General features: G+C 48.4%; 1 protein-coding gene and 1 long non-coding RNA gene across 2 annotated transcripts in view; one reads left to right on the plus strand and one right to left on the minus strand.

Annotated features, from left to right (window-relative positions):
• Positions 1-21,970, minus strand: part of RIPOR3 (RIPOR family member 3) — a 104,861-nt gene that overhangs the window by 56,377 nt on the left and 26,514 nt on the right. The gene's annotated exons all lie outside the window — the stretch shown is intronic.
• Positions 2,620-17,374, plus strand: LOC111521028. The gene is made up of 3 exons (XR_002724833.1): positions 2,620-2,640; positions 2,846-3,034; positions 16,950-17,374. It is a non-coding gene; the product is annotated as an uncharacterized LOC111521028 (long non-coding RNA).

Here is a 21,970-nt window from a genome sequence, read left to right on the forward strand (position 1 = left end):
AATTCCCTGGGGGAGAAGCTTGTCTTCCCAGCCAGGCTGCAAAGTCCCCCAGGGCATGGCTCCATCTCCCCCTGAGGAAGGCCTTGGGCAAGATATTCCACTGCTCCTCAGAAATACCCTGAATTTGTCCCCTCCTTCCCACCTCCACCCCTACTCACCAGGACCAATCCCTGCCTCCCCCTTACCCTCTGCCACACATGAATACCACAGTGATTTAAAAAAAAAAAAAAAAATCCATCAGAGGCCAGGCTCGGTGGCTCATGCCTGTAATCCCAGCACTTTGGGAGGCCAAAGCAGGCAGGTCACCTGAAGTCAGGAGTTCGAGACCAGCCTGAGCAACATGGAGAAATCCCATCTCTACTAAAAATGCAAAATTAGCCAGCCTTGGTGGCGCCTGCCTGTAATCCCAGCTACTCAAGAGGCTGAGGCAGGAGAATCGCTTGAACCTGGGAGGCGGAGGTTGTGGTGAGCCACGACTGTGCCATTGCACTTCAGACTGGGCAACAAGAGCGAAACTCTGTCTCAAAAAAAAAAAAACAAACAAACAAACAAAAAGAAAAGTAAAATGTCCATCAGGTCTGGATGCAGTGGCTCAGGCCTGTAATCTTAGCATTTTTTTTTTTTTTTTTTTGAGATGGAGTCTCGCTCTGTCCCCCAAGCAGAAGTGCAGTGACTGGATCTTGGCTCACTGCAACCTTTGCTCCAGGCTCAAGTGATTCTCCTACCTCAGCCTCTCGAGTAGCCAGGACTACAAGTGCGCACCACTACACCTGGCTAATTTTTGTATTTTTTTTTTAGTAGAATTGGGGGTTTCACCATCTTGGTCAGGCTGGTCTCAAACTCCTGACCTCAAGTGATCCTCCCACCATGGCCTCCCAAAGTGCAGGGATTACATCCGTGAGCCACCATGTCTGTCCGAATCCCGCCACTTTGGGAGGCCGAGGTGGGAAGACCGCTTAAAGCCAGGAGTTTGAGACCAGCCTGGGCAACATAGAGAGAAGTAAAAAAAAACTGGGCACACGTTCTCAAGACCCCCTGAGGCTATGTCCTGGGCCATGGTCACTCATAAATAAAATTTTTTAATTAAAACTAAATTTTTACAAATTACTTGGGCATGGTGGTACGTACTTATAGTCCCAGCTACTTGGGAGGCTAAGGCAGGAGGATTTCTTGAGCCCAGGAGTTCAAGGCTGCAGTGAGTTAGGATCGTGCCACTGCACTCCAGCCTGGGCAACAGAGTGAGACCACATCTCTAAAAAAATTTTAAAATAAACAAAAAATTTAAAAGTCCATTAGTTTGTCACTATATTGCCCAGGCTGGTTTGGAACTCCTGGCCTCATGTAATCCTCCCATCGCAGCCTCCCAAAGTGCTGGGATTACAGGCGTCAGTCACTGCACCTGACCCCAACCAAAAATTCTTAAGGCATATTTTTGATACTGAAAACATAGTATTTTATAACTGCTAAAATAGATATATTAATTCTAGTCTTTTTTTGTGCACAGAAACAAATTACTACTTTAGTTGCTCAAGGAGAACATGCATACATGTTAAATGCATTAATTTGTTGAATATAAACATGTAATACTTTTTATGACCTGGACTGGTACATCTTTCTTTTCTTTTCTTTTCTTTTTTTTTTTTTTTGGCAAGATCTGGCCCTATCACCAGGCTGGAGTGCAGTGGTACAATCTTGGCTCACTGCTACCTCTGCCTCCCGAGCTCAAGCAATCCTCCCACCTCAGTCTCCTGAGTAGCTAGGACTACAGGCATGTGCCACCATGCCCTGCTAATTTCTGTTTTGGTTTTTTTGTTTGCTTTTTTTTTCTTTTTTCTTTTTTTTTTTTTTTTTTTTGTAGAGATGGGGTGTCACCATGTTGCCCAGACTACTCTCAAACTCCTGGGCTCAAGCGATCCTCAACCTCAACCTCCCAAAGTGTTGGGATTCCAGGTGTGAGCCACCGCACCCAGCCACCCCGCCCTTTTTTTTTTTTTTTTTTTTTTTTGAGACGAAGTTTCTCTCTTGTCACCCAGGCTGGAGCGCAGGGGCGCAATATGGGCTCATTGCAACCTCCACCTCCATGGTTCAAGCAATTCCCCTGCCTCAGCCTCCCGAGTAGCTAGGATTACAAGTACACGCCACGAAGCCCAGCTAATTTTTTTGTATTTTAAGTAGAGACAGGGTTTCATCATGTTGACCAGACTGGTCTCGAACTCCTGACCTCAGGCAATTCAGCCTCCCAAAGTGCTGGGATTACAGGCGTGAGCCACCGCACCCTGCCCCTATTTCTTATTATAAAGTAGTTTACAAAAAAATTCCAGCAGCCAGCTCCAGAGAGGCCTTGCTCTGTGGTGTCTAAGGATGGAGCCCAGGCAGGGACGGCCAAAAGCTCGCTGCCCACTGCCCAGGAAGGCAAGAGCACCATTGTGTCCCGTTCTACCCCTCAAAAATAAATCACAGGCAGATCATGTCATAGTCAGGACAAAGCCTGTTCACAATCCATCCTGTGTCTGTGGATCCTCCCCAGGTCTATAAGGCAGCAGCAGGAGATGCGGCCTCTCCCACTCCACCCAACACGTGGCCAGGGCGAGATGGGGCCAGGGGAAAGGCTGACATTCCAAGGCATCTGAGTGGTAAGAGGTGAGCGGGTGAGGTGAACGGGGACTATGTTAGAAGGACCCTGTAGGTGGGTGAGATGCTAGGGCCATAGCCTAAGGGCACTGGGAACCCTGTAGGCATGGGCAGTTCAGGCCCATCCCTGCTCCCTCCAGCTGCTGTCTGTCCATCCCTGCCACACCTGACCATTTGCCTAACCTAGATCCTTCCTGTCTTGCATTTCCTCAAGCATCCAGAGCCCAGGACTGCTGAGTCAGCCCTCTGGAATGCCCACAACTCCCCACAGGCCAGCCGGCCTTGGGACTCCCGCACAGCCACGTGAGCCAGTGGAGCCGGGTCTGTTTGCTAGTGGAGGCTGTTAATAGCACGGGAAGTGGTCAAGGGTTCAACAAGAGATGGGCCATCTGGTCCTCCAGAGGTAAACAATTTACAAGAGACACATCAAGCCGGCATGCTGTTCTGGTTTTTCTTTTGACAGTGAAATATGCAGTTTCTTTTTCATCCTGGTGCCTATTGGAGAGGGAGACTGTCCCAGGCACTCTGACCCCAGCTGAAGTGCCTCCCTGGGGCAGGATCGTGTCTAGGTAGGGAGGCAGGAAAAGTCAGATTTTCTTTCACATCTTTGTTCCATTCCCAGGACTGAGCAACTTCATGTATTTATGTATTTGTTTATTTATAGACAGGGTCTCACTATGTCGCCCAGGCTGGAGTGCAGTGGTGCGGTCACAGCTCACTGCAACCTCAACTTTCTGGGCTCTAGTGATCCTCCTGCCTCAGCCTCCTGAGTAGCTGGGACCATAGGTGTGCACCACCATGCCAGAAGATTTTTGTATTTTTGGTTAGAGACAGGGTTTTGCTGCAATGTTGCCCAGTCTGGTCTCAAACTCCTGAGCTCAAGCGATTCACCCTCCTGGGCCTCCCGAAGTGCTAGAATTACAGGTGGGAGCCACCACATCTGGCTCAGGACTGAGCGAATTTAAGTCAGATGGTTAACCTACATCCTGAGGAGAGTGGATTTCCTCCCAAAGGAACAGACTTATTTTCTAGAACCCAAAGTCTTGAATTTCAAGAACCTTCAGCCTTAAATCCATTTCCTGTTGGAAGCAGACCCCTCCTGGTCTTCCCAGGTATTGCAGCCCTGCTCTACCAGCCGCTATAAATGCCCACACAAAAGGAAGAGAGGCTCCATTCCTGATGCTCAGAGTGGAGTCAGTAGATTCTTAAGCATGTGAGATATGTATGTGGCCTAAGAGCCTGAAATAAACAGCTTGTGCTAGGATTGTAATTCTAGAATTTTCAAAAGTGTTGCAAAACATTCCAGGCAGACACTAGAGTTTGTGTGCTACAAGTTGTTTATTAATTAATTTCTACTTTGCCAAACATTCTTACTTGGGTCTACTGGGAGATGATTTTGTTGGGAATGCATCTCCAGTTTTGTAATGAGGATCACCAGGGAAAGAAGGCTTGCTTCACAGGGGCTCATATTACAGGAAATGTGGCTAGCATAGGTAGTTCCCATAAGGAAATGGATAGTACTAAGTTTTGAGCTCATGTGAAAAAGAAAAGGGGACCGGGTGTAGTGACTCATGCCTGTAATCAACACTTTGGGAGGCTGAGGCGGCCAGATCACCTGAGGTCAGGAGTTCAAGACCAGCTTGGCCAACATGGCAAAACCCTGTCTCTACTAAAAAGACAAAAATTAGCCAGGCATGGTGGTGGGCGCCTGTAATCCCAGCTACTTGGGAGGCTGAGGCAGGAGAATCACTTGAACCTGGGAGGTGGAGGTTGTAGTGAGCTGAGATCACACCACTGGACTCCAGCCTGGGCGACAAGAGCGAAACTCCATCTCAAAAGGAAAAAAAGAAAAGTGACATCAGGGACTAGGATGTTGGGACTCTTTACAGACATGCCAATAACCTGTGAGATACACAACCACAGACTGACACAGAGGTGAGCAGAGGCCTTGGAATCAACACAAGTTCAAGTCTAGCCTTTGCCTCATTCTCACTATGTGATCTTGGACAAGTCACTTATCCTCTTTGAGCCTCCAGTTCCTCATCTATACATAGGAAGCCACTGAATTAGCTTACAGTTACTTTCAATTGCGAGGACTTGCTCTTTTTCTCTTCATTGAAAGGAAAATACAAACTATAATGTATAGCTTATCTTACCACTTTGTGCTGCTAAGGTTAAAATCCAGGGTAGTGGCCGGGTACGGTGGCTCACACCTGTAATCCCAGCACTTTGGGAGGCTAAGGCGGGTGGATCACCTGAGGTCAGGAGTTTTAGACCAGTCTCACTAACATGGAGAAACCCCCATCTCTACTAAAAATATAAAAATTAGCTGGGCGTGGTGGTGGGCACCTGTAATCCCAGCTACTCTGGAGGCTGAGGCAGGAGAATCGCCTGAATCTGGAAGGCAGAGGTTACAGTGAGCTGAGATCATGCCACTGCACTCCAGTCTGGGTGACAATAGCAAAACTCCATCTCAAAAAATAAATAAATAAATAAATAAATAAATAAATAAATATTTCAGATTACTCTATGGTTTCCTGGGGCTGTTGTTAAAAAAAAAAAAAATGCTACTAACTGGGTGGCTTAAAACAAGGGAAACTTATTGTCTTCGAGTTCTGGAGGTTAGAAGTCCAAATCAAGGTGTTGACAGGGCCATGCTCCCTCTAAAGCAGCGGTCCCCAACCTTTTTGGCACCAGGGACAAGTTTTGTGGAAGACAATTTTTCCACTGACCAGGGTTGGGGTTGGGTGGGTGGTTTTGGGGTGATTCAAGTGCATTACGTTCATTGTGCCCTTTATTTCTACTACTACATTGTAATATATAATTAAATAATTATACAACTCACATTCCATAATGTGGAATCAGTGGGAGCCTGAGCTTGTTTTCCTGCAACTAGATGTTCCCATCTGGGAGTGATGGGAGACAGTGATAGATGATCATGCATTAGATTCTCATAAGGAGCATGCAGCCAAGATCCCTCGCATGCATAGCTCACAACAGGGTTTGTGCTCCTTTGAGAATCGAATGCCTCCACTGATCTGACAGGAGGTAACGCAAGCGATGGGGAGTGGTTCTAAATACAGATGAAGCTCCGTTCACTTGCCTGCTGCTAACCTCCTGCTCTGTGGCCCAGTTCCTAACAGGCCATGGACGAGTGCAAGTCCATGGCCCAGGGGTTGGGGACCCCTGCTCTAAAGGATCTAGGAAAGAATCCTTCCTTGCCTCTTCTGAGCTCCCCGTGATGGCCACTGATCCTTGACATTTCTGGTCTTGTAACTGCATGATGCCAATCTCTGCTTCTGTTGTCCCATGGTACTTCCCAGTGTCTCTGTCTTCACAGGTCTTCTCTCTTCTTATAAGGATATGATGTTATTGAATTAGGGGCGGGGCACGGTGGCTCATGCCTATAATCCCAGCACTTTGGGAGGCCGAGGTTGGCAGATCACCTGAGGTTAGGAGTTGGAGACGAGCCTGGCCAACATGGCAAAACCCCGTCTCTACTAAAAATACAAAAATTAGCCAGGTGTGGTGGTGGGTGCCTGTAATCCCAGCTACTCAGGAGGCTGAAGCAGGAGAATCGCCCGAACCCAGGAGGCAGAGGTTGCAGTGGGCTGAGATCATGCCACTGCACTCCAGCCTGGCTACAGAGCAAGCCGACTCAAAAAAAAATGTAGGCCCCCGGGAAGGATGCCTGGCACACTCAGAGGTGGGACAATGGTGACAGTCCTGACACTTTCGCCTCTGGAGAGCATGGACCCTTGGTCTTGGCCATACAGCCAAGCCTGGCCCAGTCTGCCTGTCCGCCCCCCTCCCAGGGACTGGGCCCTTCCTGCCCAGGAGCTATCCTGATTCTGCAGCCCTCGGGCTTTATTGCTTTTCCTGCTTAATGAGGTGAGGTTGCTCGCCCACAGGCAATTCCTGTAAAAGCCATTTGGATGACCCAATGGGGTGAGTTTACAGGGAAGTGCTCCCCGAGGGCTAGGCTGGCTGGAAGCAGATACTTTGCCCCCTTCCAAAGATGGTAATGAGGTTTGAGGCTTCCATTGGGGGCAGGGGATGCTCTGGGCGCCAAAAGCCCTGGCCTGGGGTCAAAAGATCTGGGCTCCAGGCCCAGCCGGGCTAGCTAGGCAGTCTCCTGTCTGAGCTGTACTCACCCCATGGGTGAAATGGGGATACAGGCACATACGTTACAGCCAATAGTCTGTGTGTAACAGAGAACCATAAGCCGGCGGGTGGGGGTTGGGGGTTATTTCTCATGGTTCTGGAGGCAAGGAGTTGGAGATCAGGGTGACTGCATAGTCAGGTTCTGGTGAGAGCCGTCGTCCAGGTTGCAGACTATGGTCCTCTCATTTCATCCCCACTTGGAGGGAAGAGGCAAGAGAACACTCTGGAACCTCTGCTATAAGAGCACTAATCCCATTAATCCCATTCACGACGCCTCCACTTTCAAGATCTGTTCACCTCCCAAAGGCCCCACCTCCTAATCACAGCACATAGGGGTTTGGGTTCAACATAGGAATTTTTTTTTTTTTTTGAGATAGTGTCTCACACAGTGTCGCCAGGCTGGAATGCACTGGCGCAATCTCTGGTCACTGCAACCTCCACCTCCCGGGCTCAAACAATCCTCCCATCTCAGCCTCCTGAGTAGCTGGGACCACAGGCATGCACCACCACACCCAGCTAACTTTTTGTACTTTTAGTAGAGAAGAGATTTCACCATGTTGCTCAGGTTGGTCTTGAACTCGTGGGCTTAAGCAATTTGCCCACGTTGGCCTCCCAAAGTGTTGGGATTACAGGTGTGAGCCACCACGTCCAACCTCAACATATGAATTTCAGAGTGACCCATTCAGTCCATCACAGCCTCCTGCAGGATTACAGATGTAGAATCAGTCTGTAATCCACAAAGTTCTAAGCAAAGGAAAAGAAGTACTAATATCACTATTACTATTGCTATTGTTATTATCAGCACCCAAGACCTTCCCCAGTCCCTGTGAGTGGCATATTAAGATGATCCCAAAGACGCTCTACTTCTCTAAGCCCATCATATTCACAGGTTCCACCCCTTTGATTGTGGGCAGAACCTGGGAATTTTATGATCTGACTGCCATGGTTACCGTACATGACAAAAGGGGGATTAGCCTGGGTGGGCCTGACCTAATTAGAGAGCCCTCAAATAGGACTGGCTTTTTTTTTTTTTTTTTTTTTTGAGACCGACTCTCGCTCTGTGGCCTAGACTGGAGTGCAGTGGCATGATCTCGGCTCACTGCAACCTCTGCCTCCCGGGTTCAGGCGATTCTCCTGCCTCAGCCTCCTATAATACTGGCTCTTACTGGCCAAGGAGGTTCAAAGTATGAGAGGGATTCAGCGTGAGAGAGATTTTCCATTGCAGGCTTTGGAGATGAAGGTGGCCACATGGTGGGGAATACGGGAGGCCTCTAGACGCTGCAAAGAGCCCCCCAGTGACAGCTAGCAAGGAAATGGGGACCTCAGTCCTATGGCCCCATGGAACTGAATGACCTTGGAAGGGGATTTGTCCCCAGATCCTCCAGACAAGACTCAGCCTGACCAGCATCTTGCATTTCAGCCTCATGATGAGCAGAGAACTCAGCCATGCCAGACTCTGGACCAATACAGCTGTGAGCTCATACATGGATATTGTTTTAAGCTGCTAGGTCTGGGATCATTTGTTACACAGCCATAGAAAACTAATACACCCTCTGTCAAGGAAGCCTGAAAATGGAAGGCTCCTACTCAATCTACCCTCCCAGTATAGTCTGGTGGTTAGAGACAAGGGCTCTGGAGTCAGACGGAACGATGCTCGAATCTTGGCAATTCCATCCACTGGCTGTGGAATGTTGTCCACACTCCCTTGCTCACCTCTTATATCCCCGGTTTCCTCCTCTGTGAAATAGCAGTGGAAATAAAATGCACGGAAATCATCAAAGCAGGGTATGTGTCGTAAGGACACATAGTAATAGCTCAAGAAACACTGTATATGTTAAATATTAGAAACCAGCTGAGAACCAACACCAATGCACCAGTGTTCTTCAATGAACTGCCCACACACCAAAGAAGATAGGGAGGAGCCCAGATCTGCCGCTCTGGAAGCTACAGGCCAATTAGGGAATCAGGAACCTGAACAGAAAAACCACAATTTTGGGGAAAGTAGATGGTACATGCGTTATGTTCTTGTGGACACGGCGGGGCAAAGACAAGACCTTATGTCTTTGAACTCCCCCTTGGAGTCTGGCATAGGCCTGAGTGGAGCTCCCTCCTCAAGACTCCCTTTGCATTGGCTTCCCTGAGGAAGGATTTGTATTTAGAGTTCTGCTGTGGAACCTCTTTCTCTTGGTCTAAATGAAACCTGAGACCAAGGCCTCACACCTTTAAGGGAGGAGGTGGCCCTGGGCCCAGGAAGAGTGGGTCCAGTCTCCCAGTTCTGTCCCTGGCATGTACTCTCCCCAGGCCTATCCCACCCCCAAATCCTCCCAGGCTCCAAACCCTGAGGCCCCACCTGCTGTCCCTCAAGAAATCACTGAGGCTGGGCACAGTGGCTCATGTCTATAATCCCAGCACTTTGGGAGGCTGGGGCAGGTGAATCACTTGAGGTCAGGAGTTCAAGACCAGCCTGGCCAACATGGTGAAACCCCATCTCTACTGAAAATACACAAATTAGCCAGGCGTGGTGGTGGGCGCCTGTAATCCCAGCTACTTGGGATTCTGAGACAGGAAAATCGCTTGAGCCTGGGAGGTGGAGGCTGCAGTGAGCCAAGATTGCACTACAGCACTCTAGCCTGGGTGACAGAGAGAGATTCTGTCAAAAAAAAAAAAAAAAAAGGAAAGAAAGAAAAGAAAAAAGAAAAGGAAAGAAAAAAGAAATCGCCGAGCCCTCTCTATACCCATAAGCACAGCCTTGACCGAAGTCCTGACGACTGGGCATGCAGCTCAAATCCCCAGGGAGATACCACTGCACACATACTAGGGTGGCCATCATCTAAAAGACAGACCACAGCAAGCGCTGGAGAGGATGTGGGGCAACTGAAACCCTGGTACGCTGCTGGTGACAAGCAAGAGGGCGTAGCTGTTTGGAAAACAGCTTGGCAGTTCCTCAAATGGTTAAGTATGAAATTAAGCAAATGGTTACATGTAAATGCGACCCGGCAATTCCACTCCTAAGTATACATCCAAGAGGAATGTCAACATATGTCCACGCAAAACCTGTACACAGACATTCAGGGCAGCATTATTCATAGTAGCCAAGAAGTAAAAACAGCTCAAATGTTTATGAGCTGATGAGTGGGTAAACAAAATGTGGGACAGTCATACAAAGGGACACTATAGGGCCGTATAAAAGGGACCAGGCCCTGATGCAGGCTCTGAGACAGATGAACCTTGAAAACGGTACTCTAAGTGAAAGAAGCCAGACACAGCAGGCCACAGAAGGTATGACTCCGCTGACATTCAAGTGCAGAGCAGGCAAATCCAGAGAGACAGAAAGTGGATCAGTCATTGCCAGACATTGGGGGAGGGGAGAATGGGAGTCATCACTAATAGGTATGGGGTTTCTTTTTGGGGTAAAACTGCTAGTGGTGATGGTTGCACAGCTTTGTGAATATGCCAAAAAACAAAACAAAAACAAAAAAAACCCCACTAAATTCTATACTTTTTTTTTTTTTTTTTTTTTTTGAGACAGTTTCCCTCTATTACTCAGGCTGGAGTGCAGCGGCACGATCTAGGCTCACTGTAACCTCTGCCTCCTGGGTTCAAGCAATTTTCCTGCCTCAGCCTCCTGGGATTACAGGCATATGCCACCACACTTGGCTTTTTTTTTTTTTTTTTTTGAGACGGGGTCTCCCTCTGTTGTCCAGGCTAGAGTACAGTGGTGCCATCTTGGCCCACTGAAACATCTGCCTCCTGGGTTTAAGCAATTCTCCCACCTCAGCCTCCCAAGTGCGTGGGACTACAGGCATGCACCACCATACTCGGCTACTTTTTGTATTTTTTTGTAGAGACAGGGTTTTGCCATGTTGCCCAGACTGGTCTCAAACTCCTGGAGTCAAGCAATCCACCCGCCTGGGATATTTCTCACAGGCATAATCAGCACTGAAAGATCATTGAAAAGGGACTTGCGTGATCCAGGGGTCACTGTTATTTAATGCGCTCCCCTCATCTCCTGCAGGTTGTGACTTCAGTATACCCTCTCATGAAGCCTTTCCTGGCCCCTCATCTGTAAGCGTGACCACCGAGCCCGCATCTCCCAATTCCCTTTTCCTGCTTTATTTTTCTCTTTAGTGTTTAATACCATCTGACTTTTTATACCTTACCTTGTCCTTGTCTGATGTCTGTCATCTCAACTAGAAGTACTAGGAGGCAAGTACTAGGAAGCAGGGTTTTTTCTCTTTTTAGATGAAATTTTGCTCTTGTTGCCCAGGCTGGGGTACAGTGGCGCAATCTTGGCTCACTGCAACCTCCACCTCCCAGGTTCAATTGATTCTCCTGCCTCGGCTTCCCAAGTAGCTGGGACTACAGGTGCCCACCATCACGCCCGGCTAATTTTTGTATTTTTAGTAGAGACGGGGTTTCACTCTGTTGGCCAGGCTGGTCTCGAACTCCTGACCTCATGACCCACTCAGGAGGCAGGGTTTTTGTCTGCGTGGTTCACTGCTAAGTCCCCAGCACTAGGAGGAGAGGACCTAACATGTAGGAGGCACTCAGCAAATTTCCATGAACGAATGAATGGAGGGATAGATGAATGAATTAATCTGTATCTCCAGTGGCTTTGTCCTCTCGTATATCAGCTTTGTTCCACATCTTACACTTAGGAGGTGATTCAATTAAGCATTGCTTTTTTTTTTTTTTTTGCATGTTTGGTGGTTTTTGTTTGTTTGTTTGTTTTGAGACAGCATCTCAATCTTTCCCCTAGGCTGGTATGCAATGGCACCAACACCACTCACTGCAGCCTCAACTTCCCAAACTCAGGTGATTCTCCCACCTCAACTCCCCGAGTAGCTGGGACTACAGGCACGCACCACCACACTAGCTACATTTGGTATTTTTAGTAGAGATGGGGTTTCGCTATGTTGTTGAAGCTGGTCTCAAACTCCTGGCCTCAAGCCATCCATTCGCCCAGCTCGGCCCCCTAAAGTGCTGGGATTACGGGCATGAGCCACTGCACCCAGCCAACCATTGTTGAGTGAGCAAGTAAATGAACCAATCAATGAATTTCTCCCTGGGTAGTGAAGCTCCCGCTTTTTGAGGTAACCTAGACTTTCCATTTGTATGTTTCCTGAGTCCCTGACTGTACATTTTTCCTGCATATTGTCTCCAAGACTAAGAGAATGGAGCCTTTTGCCAAGAAGAGGTTGAGTTCTCAGGCCTCCAGTTTAGATTAAATAGTGGTTTTACAGGGGGAAAAAAAAGTAAGAAATCCCCAGAAGTTGTGGGGAGCTGAGAGGGAGTGGGAAGAGGGTTCCCCAGGGACAAACTCCTCCTTGCCCCCCTGCCCAGTGCCCCAGGGCACACTGCCCAGTGGGTGAAAGCAGCCAGACACACAGGCTCACTGCAGTTAGCAAGCAAACCTAAGTGTATCAAGATGGGCCCGCTGACGCCAGCTGCTCTGAGTGGATCTGGAATAAATTGGGGGGTTGTTAAGATCGCCGACTTAAGCCTCTTCTCACAGGAAAAATATTTATTTCACTGAGCTCTGCTTTTTGGAAAGCTGCGCCTGTAACAGTCTGCATCGATCTAGCAGAGTTTTGGCTACTGCTGGGTTTTGTCTCCCTCCTGTCTCGGTTGGCGTGGGCTGTGTGTGTGTGTGTGTGTGTGTGTCCACAGCACACCCTCCCGTTATGTGTGTGTGTGTGTGTCCACAGCACACCCTCCCGTTATTAAGCAATCAGCCAAAAGACTCAGCCAGGACACTCTGCTCTTCTTTAACCAGAAAAAAGATGAACACGAACTGAGTTCGTGGCATGAGGCACAAGACCTTCATGTTTTATCTTCAAAAATGCCTGCTTGAAACCAGCAATTCTTTCTTTCTTTCCCTTTTTATCTAGTAAATTGCTCCCTCTATCTCCTCCCAGTTTGGGAAAAAAATACAGACAAGTATGAAGAAGAAAGTAAAAGTCACTCCTATGGTTAGGTTAGGGTTGACTGCAGAATTGTTCTTTCCTTTTTGAGACGGAGTCTCACTGTTGCCCAGGCTGGAGTGCAGTAGCGTGATCTCGGCTCACTGCAACCTCTGCCTCCTGGGTTCAAGCGATTCTCCTGCCTCAGCCTCCTGAGCAGCTGGGACTACAGGCCCGCATCACCACGCCCAGCTAATTTTTGTATTTTTAGTAGAGACAGGGTTTCACCATGTTGGCCAGGCTGTCCTCTTCTTTTCTACTCTTTGGAGTTGATGGGCCTGGGTTTGAATCCTAGCTCTGCTACTTGCTGGCTGTGTAACCCTGAGAATCATGTCACCACTTGGAACCTCTGTTTCCTCATCTGTAAAATGGTGTAACAATAGTACCTACCTCTTTGATTGTTGGGAGGAGTAAACAAGAGAAAGTATATATAGAGCTTAGTGAAGGTTCAGCAACAGTAAATGCAAACGGTACCTATTTTAGAGAAGAAATATATACAATTTTTATCTCTTTTTCATAAAACAATATAGTGTATACAGTTTCCTGTTTCATTGCCTCATTTTAGAGGCAGAGCCTTGCTGTGTTGCCCAGGCTGGCCTCAAACTCCTGTCTGTGTTCAAATGATCCTCCTGCCTCAGCCTCCTGAGTAGCTGGGATTACAGGCACCCGCCACCACACCCGGCTAATTTTTGTACTTTTAGTAGAGACGGGGTTTCACCACATTGGTCAGGCTGGTCTCAAACTCCTGACATCGTGATCCACCCACATTGGCCTTCCAAAGTGCTGGGATTACAAGGTGTGAGCCACCGCGCCCAGCCAACTCATAAGCATTTCTTTTTTTTGAGATGGAATCTCGCTCTGTCGCCCAGGTTGGAGTGCAGTAGCGTGATCTTGGCTCACTGCAAGCTCTGCCTCCCGGGTTCACGCCATTCTCCTGCCTCAGCCTCCCGAGTAGCTGGGACTACAGGCGCCCGCCAGCAAACCTGGCTAATTTTTTCCATTTTTTAGTAGAGACAGGGTTTCACCGTGTTAGCCAGGATAGTCTCGATCTCCTGACCTCGTGATCCGCCCGCCTCGGCCTCTCAAAGTGCTGGGATTACAAGCATGAGCCACCGTGCCCAGCCAAGCATTTCTAATGACTGCAAAATAGTCCATACATTAGTTTTTAAACCGTTTCCTATGGATGGAAATAGGGGTTGCTTCCACAATATTATAAAGATTGCTGTGATAAACATCTCTAGACTCAAATCTTGATCTATGTTTGAGGCTCTGTCTTTAGGATGAATTCTCAGAAGTTAAATGATTGATCAAACAGTATGATCACTTCCAAGAGCCTTGATATACCACACTTAGCACTGCAAGTTGCTTTCTAGAAAGATTAGCTATAGATGTGTATGAGAGAACCCTATGGCCAAGCGAGGCGGCTCATGCCTATAGTCCCAACACTTTGGGAGGCCGAGGTGGGAGGATCGCTTGAGCCCAGGAGTTCAAGACCAGCCCTGGCAACATAGTGAGACCCCATCTCTCCACACACACAAAGAAAGAGGCCAGGCGTGGTGGTTCACGCCTATAATCCCAGCACTTTAGGAGGCCTGGGCAGGTGGATCACTTGAGGTCAGGAGTTCGAGACCAGCCTGGCCAACATGGCAAAACCTCATCTCTACTAAAAATACAAAAATTAGCCAGGCATGGTGGCACATGCCTGTAATCCCAGCTACTCGGGAGGCTGAGGCAGGAGAATTGCTTCAACCTGGGAGGTGGTGGTTGCAGTGAGCCGAGATCACACTGCTGCACTCTAGCCTGGGCAACAGAGTGAGACTCCATCTCAAAAAAAAAAAAAAAAAAAAGAGAGAGAGAGAGAGAGAGACCCATCTTACCACATCCCAGCTGCATTGAAGATTATTACCTTTTAGTTATTGTTAATTTGACAGGCAAAAATGACATCTCATTCTTAAATCTGCACTTTAAAAATTTCACCGAGTATTTTTCTAATACTGGTTTTATTGGCTACAATGTGTTAACTGTTAACTATATGCCAAACATAGGGTAAATATCTTTTTCATTTTTTAGAGAGAGACAGAGTCTTACCTGTTGCCCAGGCTGGAGTGCAGTGGTGCGATCATACTTCACTACAACCTTGAACTCTTGGGCTTAAGGGATCCTTCTGCATCAGCCTCCCTTTTAAGTAGCTAGGACTACAGGTGCACCACCATGCCTGGCTAATTTTTTTTTTTTTTTTTTTTTTTCTGTAGCAACAGGGCCTCAGTATGCTGCCCAGGCTGGTCTCGAACTCCTGGGCTCAAGTGATCCTCCTACCTCGGCCTCCCAAAGTACTGGGATTATAGGTGTAAGATACCACACCCAGCCTCCATAAAATGTCTTAATCAAACTTCTGGGTATATACCCAAAAGAAGCAAAAGCAGGGACTCTAACAAATATTTGTACATCTATATTCATAGCCATATTATCCATCATAGCCAAAAGGTGCAAGAGACCCAAATGTCCATTGACAGATGAATAGATAAACAAAATATGGTATGTATATATGCAAGGAGATATTATTCAGCCTTAAAAAGGAAGAAAATTTTGACCCATGTGACAACATGGATGAAGCATGAAGACATTATGCTAAGACAACATGCCCATTACACGAGGACAAATATTGTATGATTCCTTTTATATGAGGTTCCTAGAGTATCAAATTCAGAGACAGAAATCAGAATGTTTGAGCTGGGCTCAGTGGCTCACACCTGTAATCCCAGCACTTTGGGAGGCCAAGCTGGGAGGATTGCTTGAGCCCAGGAGTTCAAGACCAGCCTGGACAACAGAGTGAGATCCTACCTCTACAAAATAAAACTTTTAAAATTAGCCAAGTGTGGTGGCACATGCCTACTACTCAGGAGGCTGAGGTGGGAGGATTGATTAGACTCAGGAGATCAACGTTACAGTGGGCTGTAACTGCCCCACTGCACTGCAGCCTGGGAAACAGAGTGAGAGTCTGTCTCAAAAAAAAAAAAAAAAAATTCTAATCAATCTTTGCAGTGTGTTCTTTTATAAGATGTTATTATTACCCTCCATCCTTCTTTAAAAGATGATGAAACTAAGGCTCAGAGAGGTGAAACACGTTCCTAGAGTCACACAGCTTCTAAATGGTGAAGACAGGTTTAGATGCCAGGTCTTACTCTCCAAGGCTACGTTATCCTGCAAATTCTGGTGGACCTGGGAGGTAAAGGGGAAATACAGTCAAGCTCAGGGTGGCAGATGGAGTTAGCAAGTACACAGTGCCAAACGGAACTGCTGGTCCTGAGAGCTCAGAGTTCAGTTCTAAATTTATTCTCTCTGACCTTATTGTGGGTTCTAAATTTGGCCAAACAAGTTCTTCCAGACCGATTAGTGACGTGGATACATTGTTTTGAAGATAAAACCCTTTTCCTGGTATGAAATAAAAAAAATAATAATACAGCATTTGCTTGCAGAAGCCATCCTGCCGCTGGTTAACAGCCATCTGAAAATGATTCTGGGTTTTCCACCTGATGGTGGACACATGTACTTGTTGGCCGATTTCTTGGGGACAGTGATTAAAACCATTTCCCGAACCGAAGTCTGAATTTCTCCTCCTGAATGAACCAGAAACAAAACATCAGGAAATATCCAGGCATAAAAATTCTAACCAGGGCCGGGTGTAGTGGCTCACGACTGTAATCCCAGCACTTTGGGAGGCTGACGGGGGTGGATCACCTGAGGTCAGGAGTTCAGGACCAGCCTGGCTAACATGGCAAAACCCCGTCTCTACTAAAAATACAAAAATTAGCCGGACCTGGTGGCAGGCACCTGTAATCCCAGCTACTCGGGAGGCTGAGGCAGGAGAATCACTTGAACCCGGGAGGCGGATGGGAGTGGAGGTTGCAGTGAGCCGAGATTGCACCATTGCATTCCAGCCTAGGTGACAAGAGCAAAACTCTGTCTCAAAAAAAAAAAAAAAAAAAAAAAAAAATTCTAACCAGAACCAAACTTAAAATTCTCCCAAAGTTACAAATCAAGACCAAAATAGTCCTCTTTGGGTGGTTTCCCGGCCAGGGAGGAGTTACAGGGTCCTTGGAGACTCACCAGCTGAGTCCTGACTTTTCTGGGAAGGTATTAGGGTGACTGACATGTTTGTGACCCCTTCTCAGACACCCTGTCTCTGAGGAGGTGGAGGAGGCACGTGACCCACATGGTCTGGCCACTGATGACTGAATAGGCTACGGACACCGGACCCAGGAGAGACCATTCACTCACCGGCCACAAACACGACTTCAGATGCATGCCCCAAAAGGATGAGCCTGGGTACTGGATTCCCTCCCTCAGAAATGTGAATCAAGAGACACAGGATGTTCCTGCTGGTTCAGCTACTTGAGCTAAAAGGTCATGGATACCTAGATGTGGGGTGGTCATTCTGGGAGTACATCCATATAGAAAGAGGAGCAGGTGCTGTGGGATTCTGGATCCCAGTGACAGAGCTAAGTGGCTGGATCAAGCTTCACCTGAAACCCATGCTACTTGTCTTAGTCCATTTTGTGTTGCTATAAAAGAATACCTGTGACTGGGTAATGTATAAAGAAAAGAGGCTTATTTCATTTTAGAATTCTGCAGGCTGAGACATTTAAAGGGATGGCCCTGACTTCTGCAACGTGTAAACGTTGCATCACCACATTCAGGAAAAGGGAAAACAGAAGGGAGACTGCAAAACAGGGGAAAACCTGAAGGTCATCATGGCTTTGTAATAACCCACTCTCACAGCAATGGGTTAGATGGAGAACCAATTCAGTCTCACGAGAGTGACAGCAAGAACTCACTCACTAGTGAGAGGGTGGCACTTCCAAGCCATTCATGAGGAATTCACCTCCATAGCCCAAACACCTCCCACTAGGCCCCGACTCCCATCACTGCCACATTGGGGATCGAATTGCAACATGAGTTTTGGTGGAGACAGACACCCCCTATCCAAATCATAGCACTACCCCTGAGCTTTCCGTTACATGAACCAACAAATCTTCCTTTAAATTAGTGTCATTGGGTTTTCTGGGATTTAACTTTTTCTTTTTTTTTAACTTTTTTTTTTTTTGAGATAGGGTCTTGCTCTGTCACCCAGGCTGGAGTGTAGTGGCACAAATACAGCTCACTGTAGCCTCGACCTCCTGGGCTCAAGGGATCCTCCCGCCTCAGTACCCCCCACTTATGCCCTCCAAGTGACTGGAACTACAGGAACCACCACACCTGGCTAATTTAAAAAACAAAATTTTGTAGAGGCCAGGTGCAGTGTCTCATGCCTGTAATTCCAGCACTTTGGGAGGCCGAGGTGAGTGGATAACTTGAGGTCAGGAGTACGAGACCAACCTGACCAACATGGTGAAAACCCATCTCTACTGAAAATACAAAACTTAGCCAGGCGTGGTGGTGCATGCATATAATCCCAGCTATTTGGGAGGCTGAGGCAGGAGAATCGCTTGACCGCGGGAGGCAGAGGTTGCAGTGAGCAAAAATCATGCCACTGCACTCCAGCCTGGGCAACAGAACAAGACTGTCTAAAAAAAAAATTGTAGGTTTGTAGGGACACAGTCTCACTATGTTGCCCAGGCCAGTCTTCAACTCCTGGGCTCGAGTAATCCTCCTGTCTTTACCTCCCAAAGTGCTGGGATTACAGGCATGTACCACCGCACCCAGCCTAACATATTTTTAATAACCAAAAGAAACATCTCCATAGCCTCGTGACCCATCCTTTTTAAACCTGAAATTGGTAGAGTAGGTTTCTGATTCATAGAACCCAAACAAACATTCCTCCCTAAAGCAGGCAGAGGCTCTTTGGGAGAGTTTACATTCAAAACAGTGTCCCTGTAAGTCCCAAGTGACAAGTTCCCCTTTCCTGGTCTGAAGCATTCTGAGGAGAGGCAAAGAGGCTAAGGCTTAGCTGCAGGAACACGCTGTCCCCACGACAACCCCTTCTCAGCCATGGAACTGCTGTTATCAGAGTTGTGTTGTCTCTCAAAGGTTCCGGACAAAGGGTGAAGCAGGGACTCCTGAGTCTAAAGGGCAGGTCGGGGCCTGGGAGAGAAGGGGAAGCTGGCCTGGGGCAGAGATAATTTCCATTTCCCCTGGGCTCCCGCGTGGGACAGCTGCTGTCCATAGCCAGTTCAGCCGACCGTGGGAGGAATCACATCCACTCGACAGGCAGGCAGTGACGGCGCTGGGATTTGAACATGGGGCTGATGGGCTCCAGGCGTGGCACCTGTCCCACTACACTGCGGGGAAGCTCTGACTCCTGCAGCCTCCGTTATGGCCACATCTGTCCTCTAATTTCCCTTCCAGCTGGTTCCGCAAGCAGCAGCCGCTCCAGACATCCCTGGAGGCTCCAAGGAGCTGACTCCTGATGAGGAAAAGGATCAGCCACAGACTCACTTTTCCTTCAGCCACTTCCAGACCCACGGGAGGCGTGGGTGTGTCCCAGACTACCTGGGAGTATCTGCTTTTGTCTTCATCCAGGGCAGGACCCTCTAGAGAAGAAGCCCTCACAGAAGGGGAAAACCAAAAGGAATTAAAAGTAAATTTCCAGCCGGGCGCGGTGGCTCACGCCTGGAATCCCAGCACTTTGGGAGGCCGAGGCAGGCGGATCAGGAGGTCAGGAGATGGAGACCATCCTGGCTAACATGGTGAAACCCCGTCTCTACTAAAAAATACAAAAAAATTAGCTGGGCGTGAGCCTGTAGTCCCAGCTACTCAGGAGGCTGAGGCAGGAGAATGGTGTGAACCCGGGAGGTGGAGCTTGCAGTGAGCCGAGATTGCACCACTGCACTCCAGCCTGGGCAACAGAGCGAGATTCCATCTCAAAAAAAAAAAAAGAAAAAAAAAAAAAAAGTAAATTTCCAAATGGAAACAAATAAGCAGTCATAATTGGTCATATTGGTGAAACTGGGCACTAAGGGCCAGGCAATGGGCTGTGGGATAATGTCACTTGAGAGGAAGGTGCTGAGGTCCAGGAGGTTCAGGCAGGTGACATGACTCGCCCAGAGCCACTGGCTGGAGAGTGGCAGGGCTAGGTTGGAGCCCAGGTGGTGGACTTCACAGGTGCAGCCGTGACCGCTGCCATCCCTCCCCTCGGGAGTTGTTGCAGATAGCAAGACACAGTGCCCTAAGCTATTTCTCCATCTGGTGTGCCTGGATGCCTCTGCCCACCCAGGACCCTCCTCTCAGGTGGCCCACCACTGCCCTTCCATCACAGCTCATACCTTCTCTCGTGGACCACAGGGGTATCCACTGGACCAGGACCCCAGGGAGGATCCCAGTCCTGATCCCACCACTCTCTGGCCATGGTGACAAGGGGGACGTTAATTCTTTCCGAGTCTCAGCTTTCTCACCTGTACAATGGGAGTTTATGCTAGACAAGAAGTTTTCAGGCCGGACACAGTGGCTCACGTCTGTAATCTCAACACTTTGGGAGGCCAAGGCAGGGGATCACTTGAGGTCAGGAGTTCGAGACCAGCCTGGCCAACAAGGTGAAACCTTGTCTCTACTAAAAATATAAAAATTACCCAGGTGTCATAGCGCATGCCTGTAGTCCCAGTTACTCTGGAGACTGAGACCAGGAGAATCACTTGAATTGGGGAGGTGGAGGTTGCAGTGGGCCAAGATCTCACCACTGCACTCCAGCCCAGGTGACAGAGACTGTCTCAAAAAAAAAAAAAAAAGTTTTCAAACTGCTGACTGCACCTGTTTGTAGGCCCTGAGCTCAAGTGAGTGAGTCACACAGGTATTCACTGACGTGATTCTGCCTCCGAGGCCACATTTTCTCCAGTGCACCTCTATCTTTCAGCAAGTGACCTGAGGCTGGGACTCCTACATGCTGCCTCCCAGCACCTTACCCAGACCTACTGCTCGCTACAACGTGCTTAATGATTGTCAGGTGACTCACATACCCTGTTCTGTTCCGCTTCACAGTGTCTGCCAGCCCGTGGAGATGGCACAGTGGCTAAGAGCCAGGGTCAGGCAGTGCGACTCCACCTCTCCAAGCTCCCAGTGCAGCATCTGATCAGAGGGAATAACTCCACTTGCCTCCCAGAACTATTCTATGAATAATAATCAGGATAACGCATGTGAAGGTCTTGGCGTGGTGAGCACATGACCCCAAGGTCAGCTCCCTAAAATGATGAAGTTCATATCACAAGAGGCCCCTAGAGGTCAGGACAGCCTTTCGGTACCTTCCTATGGCAAACAAGCGGCTAGTTCTCTGCCACCTATTTTCTCCCCTTCATTAGGCAAAGCTGAGCTGGCAGAATAATGGCCACATCAGGATTTACTCTCCACTTTCTGGCTTCCCTAGACTGCTGCCAGCCATTTGTCCCACCAGCCAAGACAACCCTGATCCCCATCCCCAGAAGGAAAATACCTCGCCTCTCTCACCATCTGAGAGTGGCCGTCAACTCGAGCACATTATTAGATTTAATTGCATCTAATCCTTGAACACCTAATATATTACTTAATACTTTCTCTCTCTCTCTCTCTCTCTCTCTCTGTCTCTCTCTCTCTCTCTTTTGAGACAGAGTTTCATTCTTATTCCCCAGGCTGGAGTGCAATGGCGTGGTCTTGGCTCACTGCAAACTCTGCCTCCCGGGTTCAAGTGATTCTCCTGCCTCAGCCTCCTGACTTGCTGGGATTACAGGCGCCTGCCACTACACCCGGCTAATTTCTGTATTTTTAGTAGATACGGGGTTTCACCATGTTGGGCAGGCTGGTCTCGAACTCCTGACTTCATGTGATCCATCTGCCTCGGCCTCCCAAAGTGCTGGGACTACAGGCGTGAGCTACCGCGCCTGGTCCCAATATATTACCTTCAAGGACAAAAACTGCAATTACTTTTGCACCAACCTAATATTTAAGGTAGGACACCATGAAGCCCAGTGAGATCTCTGTGGTGGACAGTGTGGCTGCTAGGCTGTGAGCCCTCCCACCTGTCTGTGTGCCACTCCTGAGAGCTGGGTCGGCGGTCGTGCTGTTGGCTTTGCTCTGACCTTGAGTCTGTTTCTGCAGCTGCTGCCTGGAGTGGAAATCTCCACTGAGGGACAGACCTTCTTTCAAGGCTCACACCAGACAGGATCCCACAGGAAGGGGGCTGACTGAGTCAGGAGGGTTGTGTGCCTGAGTTCCCGTGTGACATTGGGCAAATCACTCAACGCTCAGAG

This window comes from Piliocolobus tephrosceles, chromosome 20 (assembly GCF_002776525.5).
Source record: "Piliocolobus tephrosceles isolate RC106 chromosome 20, ASM277652v3, whole genome shotgun sequence".
Taxonomy (NCBI): Eukaryota; Metazoa; Chordata; class Mammalia; order Primates; family Cercopithecidae; genus Piliocolobus; species Piliocolobus tephrosceles.